Source organism: Spea bombifrons, chromosome 9 (assembly GCF_027358695.1).
Source record: "Spea bombifrons isolate aSpeBom1 chromosome 9, aSpeBom1.2.pri, whole genome shotgun sequence".
NCBI lineage: Eukaryota > Metazoa > Chordata > Amphibia > Anura > Pelobatidae > Spea > Spea bombifrons.
Window position 1 is genome coordinate 28,214,949 of NC_071095.1, and position 15,248 is coordinate 28,230,196.

The window sequence follows — 15,248 nt, forward strand, 5'->3', positions numbered from 1 at the left end:
TTTAGCAGGAATACAAAGGTCAGTAATATTGGTACAGATAGACGATAAGCAGTACTGCGACGCAGCGCAGGGCAATACACGTTACAGTACGACTTCAGTTTACGGAAAGCTCAGTAGAAGCAGTGTACAATTACATTCCCAGACGTGGCGCATATGGTTAGCACTTAGTGGAACATAACCTGGGGAAATGGGGGGGGAAAGGGGGCCGAGGAGAACGGGGCTAGTCTTCAGCCTCTAGACTGTCCTTGAGAGAGTAGTCTCTCAGCAGGCTGTGGATAAGCCTGCGGCAGTCACGGACTGTGACCTGCTCCCTCCTCAGCACCAGGCGGTTCCTGGCAAACCATAAAGCGTCCTTTACGCAGCACATGAGGCGCCAAGCATCCTCAATGGCGCTCTCCGTGTGTGTCCCTGGGAAAAGTCCGTAAAGTACCGAATGGAAGGACAGGTACTTTCTCTCGATAGAGTCCTTGAGATCCAGCTCCAGGGCTCTGAACAAGGCCTGTGCAAACGGGCACTGCCAGAACAAGTGGAGGGAAGTCTCCTCCTCCACAATGCACTGTGGGCAGTGTCTATATCTGCACAGCCCCCTGGCATGCATAAATGTCCTTAGGGGGAGGCCTCCCTGAATGGCCATCCATGCCATGTCTTTATGTCTGTTGGTTAGCCTGCTCGACGACACGTTAGCCCAGACAGTCTTGGCTGTGGCGTCGGGGAGCCCTGGGATGTTCTCGATAGTGTCTTTGGCTCTGATGAACTTGTGGATCACACGGGGTAACCACAGGTCTGGTTTAACTCCCTCCAGTTGGTGTTCCCTTACAAATTTGCCCACGTCCGAGTAGAACCAGGGCATGGTCCAATTGTAAGGGACGGAGCTGTCCCACTTTTCCCACTTGAGCTGCCTCCACAGGGGCAGCAGGAAGAAGCGAGACATGGAGTTTCCAGCAGAGCCTTTCACTACGTCTCTGAGAGTCCTGCGCACGCAGTTGCACACAAAGAAGGTCCTCAGCATGGTAGGGATGTCAGGCACTCCTTTGCCTCCCTTGCCGGGTTCCTTGTACATCACTGCGCGCTTTACTCTGTCCATTTTGGAGCCCCAGATGAAGTGGAAAACTGCTCGGTTGATGGCTCGGTGAATGGTGACCAGCAGGGGCCACGCCTGAGCCACGTACTGCAGCACGGGAAGAATCTCGTTGCGCAGCACCAGCACTTTCCCTTCGATGGTAAGGTCTCTGAGGCTCCACAGCCCAAATTTCTGCTTTACCTTGTTGAGTCTCTCCTCCCAGCTTTTCAGGGCCGCGCCGTCTCTGCCGAACCAGACTCCCAGGATCTTTAGGAAGTCTGTTTTGACGGGAAACGGGATCGGCTCAGAAGTCAGGTCCCACTGCCCGAACAGCATGGTCTCAGACTTCCCGCAGTTGACCTTTGCGCCTGAAGCTCGGCTGAAGTCCTCGCACGTCTGGACGAGCGCTCTCACCGACCGGCGATCCGCGCAGAAGATGGTCACGTCGTCCATGTAGAGCGAGCACTTTATCTCTTTCTTGTCTCTGCCCGGCGCGGTGATCCCTCTGATCTCTGGATTTCGTCTGATGCACTCGGCGAAGAGCTCTATACAACAGACAAAAAGAAGAGGTGAAAGAGGGCAGCCTTGTCTGACCCCAGAGAGGACCGGGAAGGGGTCAGTCTTCCAGCCGTTCACCAGCACCGAGCTGCGGATATCAAGGTACATCAGGTTAGCATAAGAACAGAACATCTCCCCCAGCCCAAACCTCCGCAGTACCTGACCCATAAAACCATGAGACAGCCGATCGAATGCCTTCTCTTGGTCTAGGGTGACCAGAGCGGCACGGACGTTGCGGTCCTTGATGTAGTAGATCGTGTCCCTGATGAGGGCCAGGCTGTCCGCGATCCGGCGCCCTGGGATGCCGCAGGTCTGGTCGGGGTGGACGATCTGCCCGATGACTTTCTTCAACCTGGTGGCTAGTACCTTGGCGAGGATCTTGTAGTCCACGTTCAGGAGAGAGATGGGACGCCAATTTTTCAGGTCGCATCTCTCCCCCTTCCGCTTATACAGGATCGTGATCATTCCCTCTCTCAGCGTGGGGGGCATCCTGCCCTCCACCACCATCTCCTCGTACAGGTCGAGGAGGTCCGGGCCAATGAGGTCCCACAGCGTTGTGTACAACTCGGCTGGGAGTCCGTCACTGCCCGGTGTCCTGCCCTTCCTGAAGGATTTGGCGGCAGAGTGCAGCTCCTCCAGCGTCAAGGGGGCGTCCATGGCTGCACGACCTGCGGGATCAATGGTGTTAGTGATACCTGACAGGAACCGTTCAGCAGCCTCCGGGTCTGTGTCTTTGGGGGAGTAGAGATCTCGGTAGTAGTCGACGACCACTTTCTGGACCTCCTCCTTCCCCTGTCGTACCACGCCTTCGCTGTCTCTCATTTCCGTCAGGGGCGTGTGAGCGGAGTGGAGCTTCCTGAAAAAGAAAGAGTTACATTTCTCACCCTTCTCCAGGTTCTCCACCTTGGAACGGAAGACGATTTGCTTGGATTCCTCCTCAAAGTGCCTTTTCAGGCCCTCCTTGGTCTCCTCCAGCTCCTCGTCCACGTCCCATCCGCACTGTTGGAGGTCCAACAGGGACTGCAGCTTGCGCTGCAGCCGTCTGAATTTCCTCTTCCTCTCACACGCCTGGAGTCTTCCTTTAGCCTGAAAGAAAGAGCGCAGCTTTACTTTAGTAAACTCCCACCACTGGGCTACAGTGGGGAACAGATACTTGGTACTGACACAATCAGAATATACATTACGCAGCTCATCCACGATTTCCTGCCTCTCTAACAGGGCACAGTTCAGCTTCCAGGAGCCTGGACCGGGAGGAAACCCTTTGCCCAGGGCACACTGGAGCCGAACAGCCCTGTGGTCTGAGAAGTAGCAGGGCACCATGGAGCACTGCTGATGCTCTACCGCTCGAGAGGTGAACACAAAGTCTATCCGGGAACGCACAGAGCCATCCGGCCGGCTCCAAGAATAGTTCACGGAGCCGGTCCCGATGGAGCCCATAGCGTCCTTTAAGGATGCCTCTGTGACAATCTCTCTGAGCAGTTTCGAAGTCACGTCCAGGTTTGTTGCGTGGGTGGAAGTGCGCCCTCCTTCCTCGATCGGGCAGTTGAAGTCCCCGCCCATCACTATGGCCCTGGTGGTTGTCAGCTGGGTCCGCAGGTTCTGGAGAAGCTCCAGGCGTTGCTTCTTCTCCGGGGAGGCGTACACGGCGATGAGCCTGACAGGCTCCCCCGCCCAGGATCCGTCCACGACCAGAAGTCTGCCGCAGACCATCTCCTGGACAGCGTCCACCGTGAAGTTGCCTCCCCGGATCAGGATAGCAACCCCCGCCGACTTGCAGCCGTTCCCACCGGACCAAAAGGACGGGCCGTGGGACCATTCCCTGCAAAGATGGCGATAAGAACGAGAGAAGGGTAAAGCACATTCCTGCAACATATATACATCACACTGCTGGGAAGAAAGGAAGGTTAGTAAACCGCGCCTCCGGAACTGGTCCTTCATGCTCCTCACATTAATGGAGAAAATAGAAATTGACGCCATTAGTTGGGAGAAAAAAGAAGGTCAGCTCAAACAGAGGAACTAGTTACCGCCTCCTCCCCCTGGTGGGGGAGGATCTTCCCCGCCGTGGTCAATGGGGTTCACGGGGGTCCAGACCGCCTCGTCTAGCAGCTGTTCCAGGAGGGAGACCTGGTTGTCGATCTCCAGCTGGTTGAAGATCTGGGCCTCGGTCTCGGTGGCTGGCTCATCCGACGGGGTCAGGTCCTGGACCATCTTTTCGAGCGTGTCGTCGTTGTCATTTGCGGGCTCGGGAGGAGAGGGAGAGGGAACGGTGGGGGCTGGTGGTGGCGCCCTTTTCTGGACAGAGATCCTGGTGGGGCTCGTCTCAGTCTCGCTGTCCTCGTCCTCCTCCTCCTTCTTGCCGCTATGTTTGCGTTTTCTGGCTCCGGCTCCTTTTGGCGGCATCTCCAGGGGGTTGTCTGCAGCGGAAACAAGAGGGGGGAAAGGGTCGGGGTCTGCAGCAGCTAGGGACGGGGTTAGAGCTGCTGCAGAGAGGGGGAGGAGTGGGGGGAGGGAGAAGGGGGTGAAGCAGGGAGGGTCGGAGGCAGCGCAGGGGAGGGATGGCGCGGCCTCTGGGGGAGGAGGGGGAGCCTTGACAGCGGGCAGGGCCACGACAGTCTCGGCAGGGGGGGGAGCTGCTTTCTTACCTTTCCTGGGTTTCGCTTTCGGGGTTGCCGGAGAGGGTGTCTGCGGTGCCGGCGCCTTGGCTGGAGCCTTGGTCGGGGCCGACGAGGGGACCTTGGCCGGGGCCTTGGCTGCTGCTACCGCTGCGTATGACCTTGATCTTTTGGGGCAATCCTTGTAGATGTGGTCAGGATCGCCGCACAGGTTACAGGTCTTCTTTCGTGGACAGTCTTTGGTCTCGTGCCCCACCACCCTGCAGTGCCTGCAGGATTTCTGTTGGCATTCCTCCGCCTTGTGACCCAGTTGGCTGCATCGTCTGCAGGTTGTGGGCTGACCAGGGTAGAAGAGCATGCCTGTAGAATTCCCCAGGGCGAAGCTCTGCGGGAGGTGTTGGAGCCCGTCCGGCGAGGTGGAGTCTGCCTTCAGACGGATCACGAGGGACCATCTTCCTGTCCAGAAGCCGTATTGATTGAGGATCTTGGTCGGTTCTTTCACGATGTGGCAGTATCTTCCCAGAAAAGTTGCCACGTCTTTTCCTGGGGTGTGGGGGTTCCGCATCGAGACCGTCACGGGTCTCTCCTCCCTGTGGATGGGGCTGTTTCCGTAGAAACGGGAGAGGACCTGATCCGGTTTCGCCGACCTGAAGGCTTCCCAGAACCTTTTGCAGACTGCCGCTGAAATGAACGTTACGTAGAACATTCCCTTCAAAAACGACTGGACGCTCAGGGTTTCTGCTGGGCTGAAGCCTGCTCCCTCGTGCACTACCTTCTTGCTGAAGGTGTCCACATCCATGTCAGGGGTGCGGCCCTCCACTTCCTTTAACTTTAGGACCACCGTCTGCCTCATCCAGGTCTCCAGGGGAGGTGGGCTCCCTGGGGTCGCTGCAGGCTGGACTCGGCTTCCGGTGGCCTGGCTGGGTTGTTGGGCTTCAGAGGTCTGGGTTGCCATTTTCGCTCCTCGTCAGGTCTGGCTGGGAAAGCGTAGAGAACTGGAAAAGAGAAGAGGGAGAGATTAAAAGCACAGGGGGGAAGGCAGGGGAATGCACTAAAAAAGGCCAAAAAGAGGGGCAGGGGAAGGCACTAAAAAAAGGCCAAAAAGAGGGGCAGGGGGAAGGCACTAAAAAAGGCCAAAAAGAGGGGCAGGGGAAGGCACTAAAAAAGGCCAAAAAGAGGGGTAGGGGAAGGCACTAAAAAAGGCCAAAAAGAAGGGCAGGGGAAGGCACTAAAAAAGGCCAAAAAAGAGGGGCAGGGGAAGGCACTAAAAAAGGCCAAAAAGAGGGGCAGGGGAAGGCACTAAAAAAGGCCAAAAAAGAGGGGCAGGGGAAGGCACTAAAAAAGGCCAAAAAGAGGGGCAGGGGAAGGCACTAAAAAAGGCCAAAAAGAGGGAAAAGGCACTAAAAAAGGCCAAAAGTAGGGGAGAAGACCGCCTCAGGAAGAGGGGGAGTCTTTCCCAGCACCCAAAGGTAGACCGTGCGCTCAAGCCTCACGAGTGTTAGGATTTCTCCAGCATGCATCCACTCGGTGTTGGGGAGTCCACAACGGGTTTCCTAGGGTCTGCAGGCCCGGAGGCCGAGTAGCGAGCGAACGCAACCGTGACCGAATCTCGTTTCGTTCAGAAAGGCATCAGTTAGAACCCCAATAGCAGCATGTCTACATAAGTAGAAAGGCCGAGGTCCAACAACAACCAATCGTCACGAACCTCAGGCAAGACACTTGATCTTAGCCAAAAGGCCGAGAAGCGATAACCCGAACTGGGCGCCGGGCCCGGCCCGGGCCCGCCACCCTCACTCCGCACAGTCGCAGCGAGCTGCCATGCGCGCCCGGGCCCCTGGGCCATCCGCCCGCTGCACACCCACCACCCCCACCCCCCAGGGCACTCCCTCTGCGGATCCCCGCGCCGGACTGCAGCCCTGCGCCGGCAACCACAGCTGGAAGGGACGGCCTGCACCACCCCTGCGTCCAAGCCCAGCACCCCTGGCTCGCACACTCTCCTCTCTCTTTCTTTCCCTCCCTCCGCCTGCCTGTCTATCTATCTCAACGAGGCCCGCCGGGATCGAGGCGGCGCGGCCTGAAACATTTGCATGGGTCCGCCCCCAAGGGGGGATCGGGGGCCCCCCCGCTTCGCACCTCCGCCTCCCGCTCAACGAGATCAGCTGCTGCGGCTCCGTCCCGCTGATTGACTGGACCCACCTAAGCACCTGACAGACGTAGCAGGCCTTACTGTAATCTCATCTAATCCTCTTAAGCGCTGCCTGCCGGCTGCTGCTGCTGCTGCTGCTGTGAACAACACTCACTCGCTCACTCTCTTGTCCTCGTCCTCGTCAGCCACCCAGCACAGTGCTGGCTCACTGGCTCCAAAGCCACCATCAGAGGGAGACACAAACCAAGGCATGCAAAAGAACCACAGGAGCCAGGCAGCAGCTGCAGCTGCTGCTGCAGCAGCAGCAGCACAGCCGTCAGCTGGCCATGCTACCTTCAAGCAAGCAAACACACTAGCACTTTAACCCTTCAATGCACCCTCAACCAGCATGTGCCTTCATGACCAAGGCCAGCCACACACATGGCATGGCATGGCATGGCATGGCATGGCATGGCACGACAGGACAGGACAGGACATCGAAAGTTACGTTACGTTACAACGGACATTACCTACCGCAGCACAGTTCAGTTACGTTACCTTACGTTACATGTCGCGACCAAGACGCCGCGCACTCACTCGCCTGCAGAAGCAACGAGCTGGGAGGAAAGAAAGGAAGGAAGCAACCGACCGACCAACCGACCGACCCTGGACTGCTGCCGCTGCTCCCCAGGTCGCTCGGCCCTTCCTCGGCTCGTTGCTCTGCTCGTTGCTCGGCTTTGCTTGGGTTCTGCTTTTGGTCACAAATAAGAGAGGTGCACCGGTCCTGGAGGTACTGCAATACCAGGTCAATGCGTGGAGTGGACAGAGCAAGCTCTTCTTCCATCTCCCTGTTCTAAAAATCCATTTAATATATGGTCCCCAGATAGGGGACGTATCAGATATTAAACTGATAAGAACAGATACTACACTTGATCTTAGCCAAAAGGCCGAGAAGCGATAACCCGAACTGGGCGCCGGGCCCGGCCCGGGCCCGCCACCCTCACTCCGCACAGTCGCAGCGAGCTGCCATGCGCGCCCGGGCCCCTGGGCCATCCGCCCGCTGCACACCCACCACCCCCACCCCCCAGGGCACTCCCTCTGCGGATCCCCGCGCCGGACTGCAGCCCTGCGCCGGCAACCACAGCTGGAAGGGACGGCCTGCACCACCCCTGCGTCCAAGCCCAGCACCCCTGGCTCGCACACTCTCCTCTCTCTTTCTTTCCCTCCCTCCGCCTGCCTGTCTATCTATCTCAACGAGGCCCGCCGGGATCGAGGCGGCGCGGCCTGAAACATTTGCATGGGTCCGCCCCCAAGGGGGGATCGGGGGCCCCCCCGCTTCGCACCTCCGCCTCCCGCTCAACGAGATCAGCTGCTGCGGCTCCGTCCCGCTGATTGACTGGACCCACCTAAGCACCTGACAGACGTAGCAGGCCTTACTGTAATCTCATCTAATCCTCTTAAGCGCTGCCTGCCGGCTGCTGCTGCTGCTGCTGCTGTGAACAACACTCACTCGCTCACTCTCTTGTCCTCGTCCTCGTCAGCCACCCAGCACAGTGCTGGCTCACTGGCTCCAAAGCCACCATCAGAGGGAGACACAAACCAAGGCATGCAAAAGAACCACAGGAGCCAGGCAGCAGCTGCAGCTGCTGCTGCAGCAGCAGCAGCACAGCCGTCAGCTGGCCATGCTACCTTCAAGCAAGCAAACACACTAGCACTTTAACCCTTCAATGCACCCTCAACCAGCATGTGCCTTCATGACCAAGGCCAGCCACACACATGGCATGGCATGGCATGGCATGGCATGGCATGGCACGACAGGACAGGACAGGACATCGAAAGTTACGTTACGTTACAACGGACATTACCTACCGCAGCACAGTTCAGTTACGTTACCTTACGTTACATGTCGCGACCAAGACGCCGCGCACTCACTCGCCTGCAGAAGCAACGAGCTGGGAGGAAAGAAAGGAAGGAAGCAACCGACCGACCAACCGACCGACCCTGGACTGCTGCCGCTGCTCCCCAGGTCGCTCGGCCCTTCCTCGGCTCGTTGCTCTGCTCGTTGCTCGGCTTTGCTTGGGTTCTGCTTTTGGTCACAAATAAGAGAGGTGCACCGGTCCTGGAGGTACTGCAATACCAGGTCAATGCGTGGAGTGGACAGAGCAAGCTCTTCTTCCATCTCCCTGTTCTAAAAATCCATTTAATATATGGTCCCCAGATAGGGGACGTATCAGATATTAAACTGATAAGAACAGATTTTTTATTTTTTTTTTTAACTTTTTTTTTTTCTGCTAGAGCCCGAGGTGCGTGCTCCTTGGTGCAGCATTCCGTGCACATGGCAGCAGAAGCCCTATACGAATTCTGAGACCTCCGAAAAGGTACCCAGACTGATTCCTCCCCCCCCCATGGGAGGGTCGGATCTATGGGACTCACCCCGAAGGGTGAGAACCCTTTCCTTTGGGGTACTCCCATAAGGGAGAAACCCCCTTAGGCTTCACCGCCATAAGGCAGTGGTCAAAAACGAAAGTGCCAAATCGAAAAACAAAAGGGTGAACGTGGCCTCGCAAAAAGGTTTGGTGACCGTGAAAATCAAATCAAATTAATAGGCACACGTGTTCTCACACATAGTGATTAAATAAATAAATAAATAAGGGCAGGCCATGAAATGACCCAGCCAGGTACAAAAATAAATTCACTCCATGCCCGAATGGTGCTATGGAGGAATGTGCATAGATGGCCGCCTGTGCAGAGACGTGCGCTCACCATGGCAGCGGCGTGCAATACTGCACATGGTGACTCCGACAATTAAGTCAGGGCAATCAAAGCACCTCGGGCTCCATGCATTCCCAGCCCTAAGGCCAGAGGATCAGTGTCATCTCTCCTCCCAGTAAGAGAGACTACACTTGATCTTAGCCAAAAGGCCGAGAAGCGATAACCCGAACTGGGCGCCGGGCCCGGCCCGGGCCCGCCACCCTCACTCCGCACAGTCGCAGCGAGCTGCCATGCGCGCCCGGGCCCCTGGGCCATCCGCCCGCTGCACACCCACCACCCCCACCCCCCAGGGCACTCCCTCTGCGGATCCCCGCGCCGGACTGCAGCCCTGCGCCGGCAACCACAGCTGGAAGGGACGGCCTGCACCACCCCTGCGTCCAAGCCCAGCACCCCTGGCTCGCACACTCTCCTCTCTCTTTCTTTCCCTCCCTCCGCCTGCCTGTCTATCTATCTCAACGAGGCCCGCCGGGATCGAGGCGGCGCGGCCTGAAACATTTGCATGGGTCCGCCCCCAAGGGGGGATCGGGGGCCCCCCCGCTTCGCACCTCCGCCTCCCGCTCAACGAGATCAGCTGCTGCGGCTCCGTCCCGCTGATTGACTGGACCCACCTAAGCACCTGACAGACGTAGCAGGCCTTACTGTAATCTCATCTAATCCTCTTAAGCGCTGCCTGCCGGCTGCTGCTGCTGCTGCTGCTGTGAACAACACTCACTCGCTCACTCTCTTGTCCTCGTCCTCGTCAGCCACCCAGCACAGTGCTGGCTCACTGGCTCCAAAGCCACCATCAGAGGGAGACACAAACCAAGGCATGCAAAAGAACCACAGGAGCCAGGCAGCAGCTGCAGCTGCTGCTGCAGCAGCAGCAGCACAGCCGTCAGCTGGCCATGCTACCTTCAAGCAAGCAAACACACTAGCACTTTAACCCTTCAATGCACCCTCAACCAGCATGTGCCTTCATGACCAAGGCCAGCCACACACATGGCATGGCATGGCATGGCATGGCATGGCATGGCACGACAGGACAGGACAGGACATCGAAAGTTACGTTACGTTACAACGGACATTACCTACCGCAGCACAGTTCAGTTACGTTACCTTACGTTACATGTCGCGACCAAGACGCCGCGCACTCACTCGCCTGCAGAAGCAACGAGCTGGGAGGAAAGAAAGGAAGGAAGCAACCGACCGACCAACCGACCGACCCTGGACTGCTGCCGCTGCTCCCCAGGTCGCTCGGCCCTTCCTCGGCTCGTTGCTCTGCTCGTTGCTCGGCTTTGCTTGGGTTCTGCTTTTGGTCACAAATAAGAGAGGTGCACCGGTCCTGGAGGTACTGCAATACCAGGTCAATGCGTGGAGTGGACAGAGCAAGCTCTTCTTCCATCTCCCTGTTCTAAAAATCCATTTAATATATGGTCCCCAGATAGGGGACGTATCAGATATTAAACTGATAAGAACAGATACTACACTTGATCTTAGCCAAAAGGCCGAGAAGCGATAACCCGAACTGGGCGCCGGGCCCGGCCCGGGCCCGCCACCCTCACTCCGCACAGTCGCAGCGAGCTGCCATGCGCGCCCGGGCCCCTGGGCCATCCGCCCGCTGCACACCCACCACCCCCACCCCCCAGGGCACTCCCTCTGCGGATCCCCGCGCCGGACTGCAGCCCTGCGCCGGCAACCACAGCTGGAAGGGACGGCCTGCACCACCCCTGCGTCCAAGCCCAGCACCCCTGGCTCGCACACTCTCCTCTCTCTTTCTTTCCCTCCCTCCGCCTGCCTGTCTATCTATCTCAACGAGGCCCGCCGGGATCGAGGCGGCGCGGCCTGAAACATTTGCATGGGTCCGCCCCCAAGGGGGGATCGGGGGCCCCCCCGCTTCGCACCTCCGCCTCCCGCTCAACGAGATCAGCTGCTGCGGCTCCGTCCCGCTGATTGACTGGACCCACCTAAGCACCTGACAGACGTAGCAGGCCTTACTGTAATCTCATCTAATCCTCTTAAGCGCTGCCTGCCGGCTGCTGCTGCTGCTGCTGCTGTGAACAACACTCACTCGCTCACTCTCTTGTCCTCGTCCTCGTCAGCCACCCAGCACAGTGCTGGCTCACTGGCTCCAAAGCCACCATCAGAGGGAGACACAAACCAAGGCATGCAAAAGAACCACAGGAGCCAGGCAGCAGCTGCAGCTGCTGCTGCAGCAGCAGCAGCACAGCCGTCAGCTGGCCATGCTACCTTCAAGCAAGCAAACACACTAGCACTTTAACCCTTCAATGCACCCTCAACCAGCATGTGCCTTCATGACCAAGGCCAGCCACACACATGGCATGGCATGGCATGGCATGGCATGGCATGGCACGACAGGACAGGACAGGACATCGAAAGTTACGTTACGTTACAACGGACATTACCTACCGCAGCACAGTTCAGTTACGTTACCTTACGTTACATGTCGCGACCAAGACGCCGCGCACTCACTCGCCTGCAGAAGCAACGAGCTGGGAGGAAAGAAAGGAAGGAAGCAACCGACCGACCAACCGACCGACCCTGGACTGCTGCCGCTGCTCCCCAGGTCGCTCGGCCCTTCCTCGGCTCGTTGCTCTGCTCGTTGCTCGGCTTTGCTTGGGTTCTGCTTTTGGTCACAAATAAGAGAGGTGCACCGGTCCTGGAGGTACTGCAATACCAGGTCAATGCGTGGAGTGGACAGAGCAAGCTCTTCTTCCATCTCCCTGTTCTAAAAATCCATTTAATATATGGTCCCCAGATAGGGGACGTATCAGATATTAAACTGATAAGAACAGATTTTTTTTTGTATTTAAGTTTATTATACAAAACTGCTTATGGTAAAACAGACATCAATCTGTTTTAGCAGGAATACATAGGACATTAATATTAGCACAGATAGACGATAAGCAGTACTGCGACGCAGCGCAGGGCAATACACGTTACAGTACGACTTCAGTTTACGGAAAGCTCAGTAGAAGCAGTGTACAATTACATTCCCAGACGTGGCGCATATGGTTAGCACTTAGTGGAACATAACCTGGGGAAATGGGGGGGGAAAGGGGGCCGAGGAGAACGGGGCTAGTCTTCAGCCTCTAGACTGTCCTTGAGAGAGTAGTCTCTCAGCAGGCTGTGGATAAGCCTGCGGCAGTCACGGGCTGTGACCTGCTCCCTCCTCAGCACCAGGCGGTTCCTGGCAAACCATAAAGCGTCCTTTACGCAGCACATGAGGCGCCAAGCATCCTCAATGGCGCTCTCCGTGTGTGTCCCTGGAAAAAGTCCGTAAAGTACCGAATGGTAGGACAGGTATTTTCTCTCGATAGAGTCCTTGAGATCCAGCTCCAGGGCTCTGAACAAGGCCTGTGCAAACGGGCACTGCCAGAACAAGTGGAGGGAAGTCTCCTCCTCCACAATGCACTGTGGGCAGTGTCTATATCTGCACAGCCCCCTGGCATGCATAAATGTCCTTAGGGGGAGGCCTCCCTGAATGGCCATCCATGCCATGTCTTTATGTCTGTTGGTTAGCCTGCTCGACGACACGTTGGCCCAGACAGTCTTGGCTGTGGCGTCGGGGAGCCCTGGGATGTTCTCGATAGTGTCCTTGGCTCTGATGAACTTGTGGATCACACGGGGTAACCACAAGTCTGGTTTAACTCCCTCCAGTTGGTGCTCCCTTACAAATTTGCCCACGTCCGAGTAGAACCAGGGCATGGTCCAATTGTAAGGGACGGAGCTGTCCCACTTTTCCCACTTGAGCTGCCTCCACAGGGGCAGCAGGAAGAAGCGAGACATGGAGTTTCCAGCAGAGCCTTTCACTACGTCTCTGAGAGTTCTGCGCACGCAGTTGCACACAAAGAAGGTCCTCAGCATGGTAGGGATGTCAGGCACTCCTTTGCCTCCCTTGCCGGGTTCTTTGTACATCACTGCGCGCTTTACTCTGTCCATTTTGGAGCCCCAGATGAAGTGGAAAACTGCTCGGTTGATGGCTCGGTGAATGGTGACCAGCAAGGGCCACGCCTGAGCCACGTACTGCAGCACGGGAAGAATCTCGTTGCGCAGCACCAGCACTTTCCCTTCGATGGTAAGGTCTCTGAGGCTCCACAGCCCAAATTTCTGCTTTACCTTGTTGAGTCTCTCCTCCCAGCTTTTCAGGGCCGCGCCGTCTCTGCCGAACCAGACTCCCAGGATCTTTAGGAAGTCGGTTTTGACGGGAAACGGGATCGGCTCAGAAGTCAGGTCCCACTGCCCGAACAGCATGGTCTCCGACTTCCCGCAGTTGACCTTTGCGCCTGAAGCCCGGCTGAAGTCCTCGCACGTCTGGACGAGCGCTCTCACCGACCGGCGATCCGCGCAGAAGATGGTCACGTCGTCCATGTAGAGCGAGCACTTTATCTCTTTCTTGTCTCTGCCCGGCGCGGTGATCCCTCTGATCTCTGGATTTCGTCTGATGCACTCGGCGAAGAGCTCTATACAACAGACAAAAAGAAGAGGTGAAAGAGGGCAGCCTTGTCTGACCCCTGAGAGGACCTGGAAGGGGTCAGTCTTCCAGCCGTTCACCAGCACCGAGCTGCGGATATCAAGGTACATCAGGTTAGCATAAGAACAGAACATCTCCCCCAGCCCAAACCTCCGCAGTACCTGACCCATAAAACCATGAGACAGCCGATCAAATGCCTTCTCTTGGTCTAAGGTGACCAGAGCGGCACGGACGTTGCGGTCCTTGATGTAGTAGATCGTGTCCCTGATGAGGGCCAGGCTGTCCGCGATCCGGCGCCCTGGGATGCCGCAGGTCTGGTCGGGGTGGACGATCTGCCCGATGACTTTCTTCAACCTGGTGGCTAGTACCTTGGCGAGGATCTTGTAGTCCACGTTCAGGAGAGAGATGGGACGCCAATTTTTCAGGTCGCATCTCTCCCCCTTCCGCTTATACAGGATCGTGATCATTCCCTCTCTCAGCGTGGGGGGCATCCTGCCCTCCACCACCATCTCCTCGTACAGGTCGAGGAGGTCCGGGCCAATGAGGTCCCACAGCGTTGTGTACAACTCGGCTGGGAGGCCGTCACTGCCCGGTGTCCTGCCCTTCCTGAAGGATTTGGCGGCAGAGTGCAGCTCCTCCAGCGTCAAGGGGGCGTCCATGGCTGCGCGACCTGCGGGATCAATGGTGTTAGTGATACCTGACAGGAACCGTTCAGCAGCCTCCGGGTCTGTGTCTTTGGGGGAGTAGAGATCTCGATAGTAGTCGACGACCACTCTCTGGACCTCCTCCTTCCCCTGTCGTACCACACCTTCGCTGTCTCTCATTTCCGTCAGGGGCGTGTGGGCGGAGTGGAGCTTCCTGAAAAAGAAAGAGTTACATTTCTCACCCTTCTCCAGGTTCTCCACTTTGGAACGGAAGACGATTTGCTTGGATTCCTCCTCAAAGTGCCTTTTCAGGCCCTCCTTGGTCTCCTCCAGCTCCTCGTCCACGTCCCATCCGCACTGTTGGAGGTCCAACAGGGACTGCAGCTTGCGTTGCAGCCGTCTGAATTTCCTCTTCCTCTCACACGCCTGGAGTCTTCCTTTAGCCTGGAGGAAAGAGCGCAGCTTTACTTTAGTAAATTCCCACCACTGGGCTACAGTGGGGAACAGATACTTGGTACTGACACAATCAGAATATACATTACGCAGCTCGTCCACGATTTCCTGCCTCTCTAACAGGGCACAGTTCAGCTTCCAGGAGCCTGGACCGGGAGGAAACCCTTTGCCCAGGGCACACTGGAGCCGAACAGCCCTGTGGTCTGAGAAGTAGCAGGGCACCATGGAGCACTGCTGATGTTCTACCGCTCGAGAGGTGAACACAAAGTCTATCCGGGAACGCACAGAGCCATCCGGCCGGCTCCAAGAATAGTTCACGGAGCCGGTCCCGATGGAGCCCATAGCGTCCTTTAAGGATGCCTCTGTGACAATCTCTCTGAGCAGTTTCGAAGTCACGTCCAGTTTTGTTGCGTGGGTGGAAGTGCGCCCTCCTTCCTCGATCGGGCAGTTGAAGTCCCCGCCCATCACTATGGCCCTGGTGGTTGTCAGCTGGGTCCGCAGGTTCTGGAGAAGCTCCAGGCGTTGCTTCTTCTCCGGGGAGGCGTACACGGTG

At 57.2% G+C, this 15,248-nt stretch overlaps 3 non-coding genes and 1 pseudogene across 3 annotated transcripts; all 4 read right to left on the reverse strand.

The window, feature by feature from the left end:
- Positions 1 to 7,123: 7,123 nt before the first annotated feature.
- Positions 7,124 to 7,314, reverse strand: LOC128466677 (U2 spliceosomal RNA). Its single transcript, XR_008345475.1, has one exon. It is a non-coding gene; the product is annotated as a U2 spliceosomal RNA (small nuclear RNA).
- Positions 7,315 to 8,458: 1,144 nt separating this feature from the next.
- Positions 8,459 to 8,636, reverse strand: LOC128466739 (uncharacterized; annotated as a pseudogene).
- A 1,796-nt stretch (positions 8,637 to 10,432) lies between these two features.
- Positions 10,433 to 10,623, reverse strand: LOC128466678 (U2 spliceosomal RNA). The gene has a single exon (XR_008345476.1). It is a non-coding gene; the product is annotated as a U2 spliceosomal RNA (small nuclear RNA).
- A 1,144-nt stretch (positions 10,624 to 11,767) lies between these two features.
- LOC128466738 (U2 spliceosomal RNA) lies at positions 11,768 to 11,959 on the reverse strand. Its single transcript, XR_008345530.1, has one exon. It is a non-coding gene; the product is annotated as a U2 spliceosomal RNA (small nuclear RNA).
- Between the last annotated feature and the right edge of the window lie 3,289 nt (positions 11,960 to 15,248).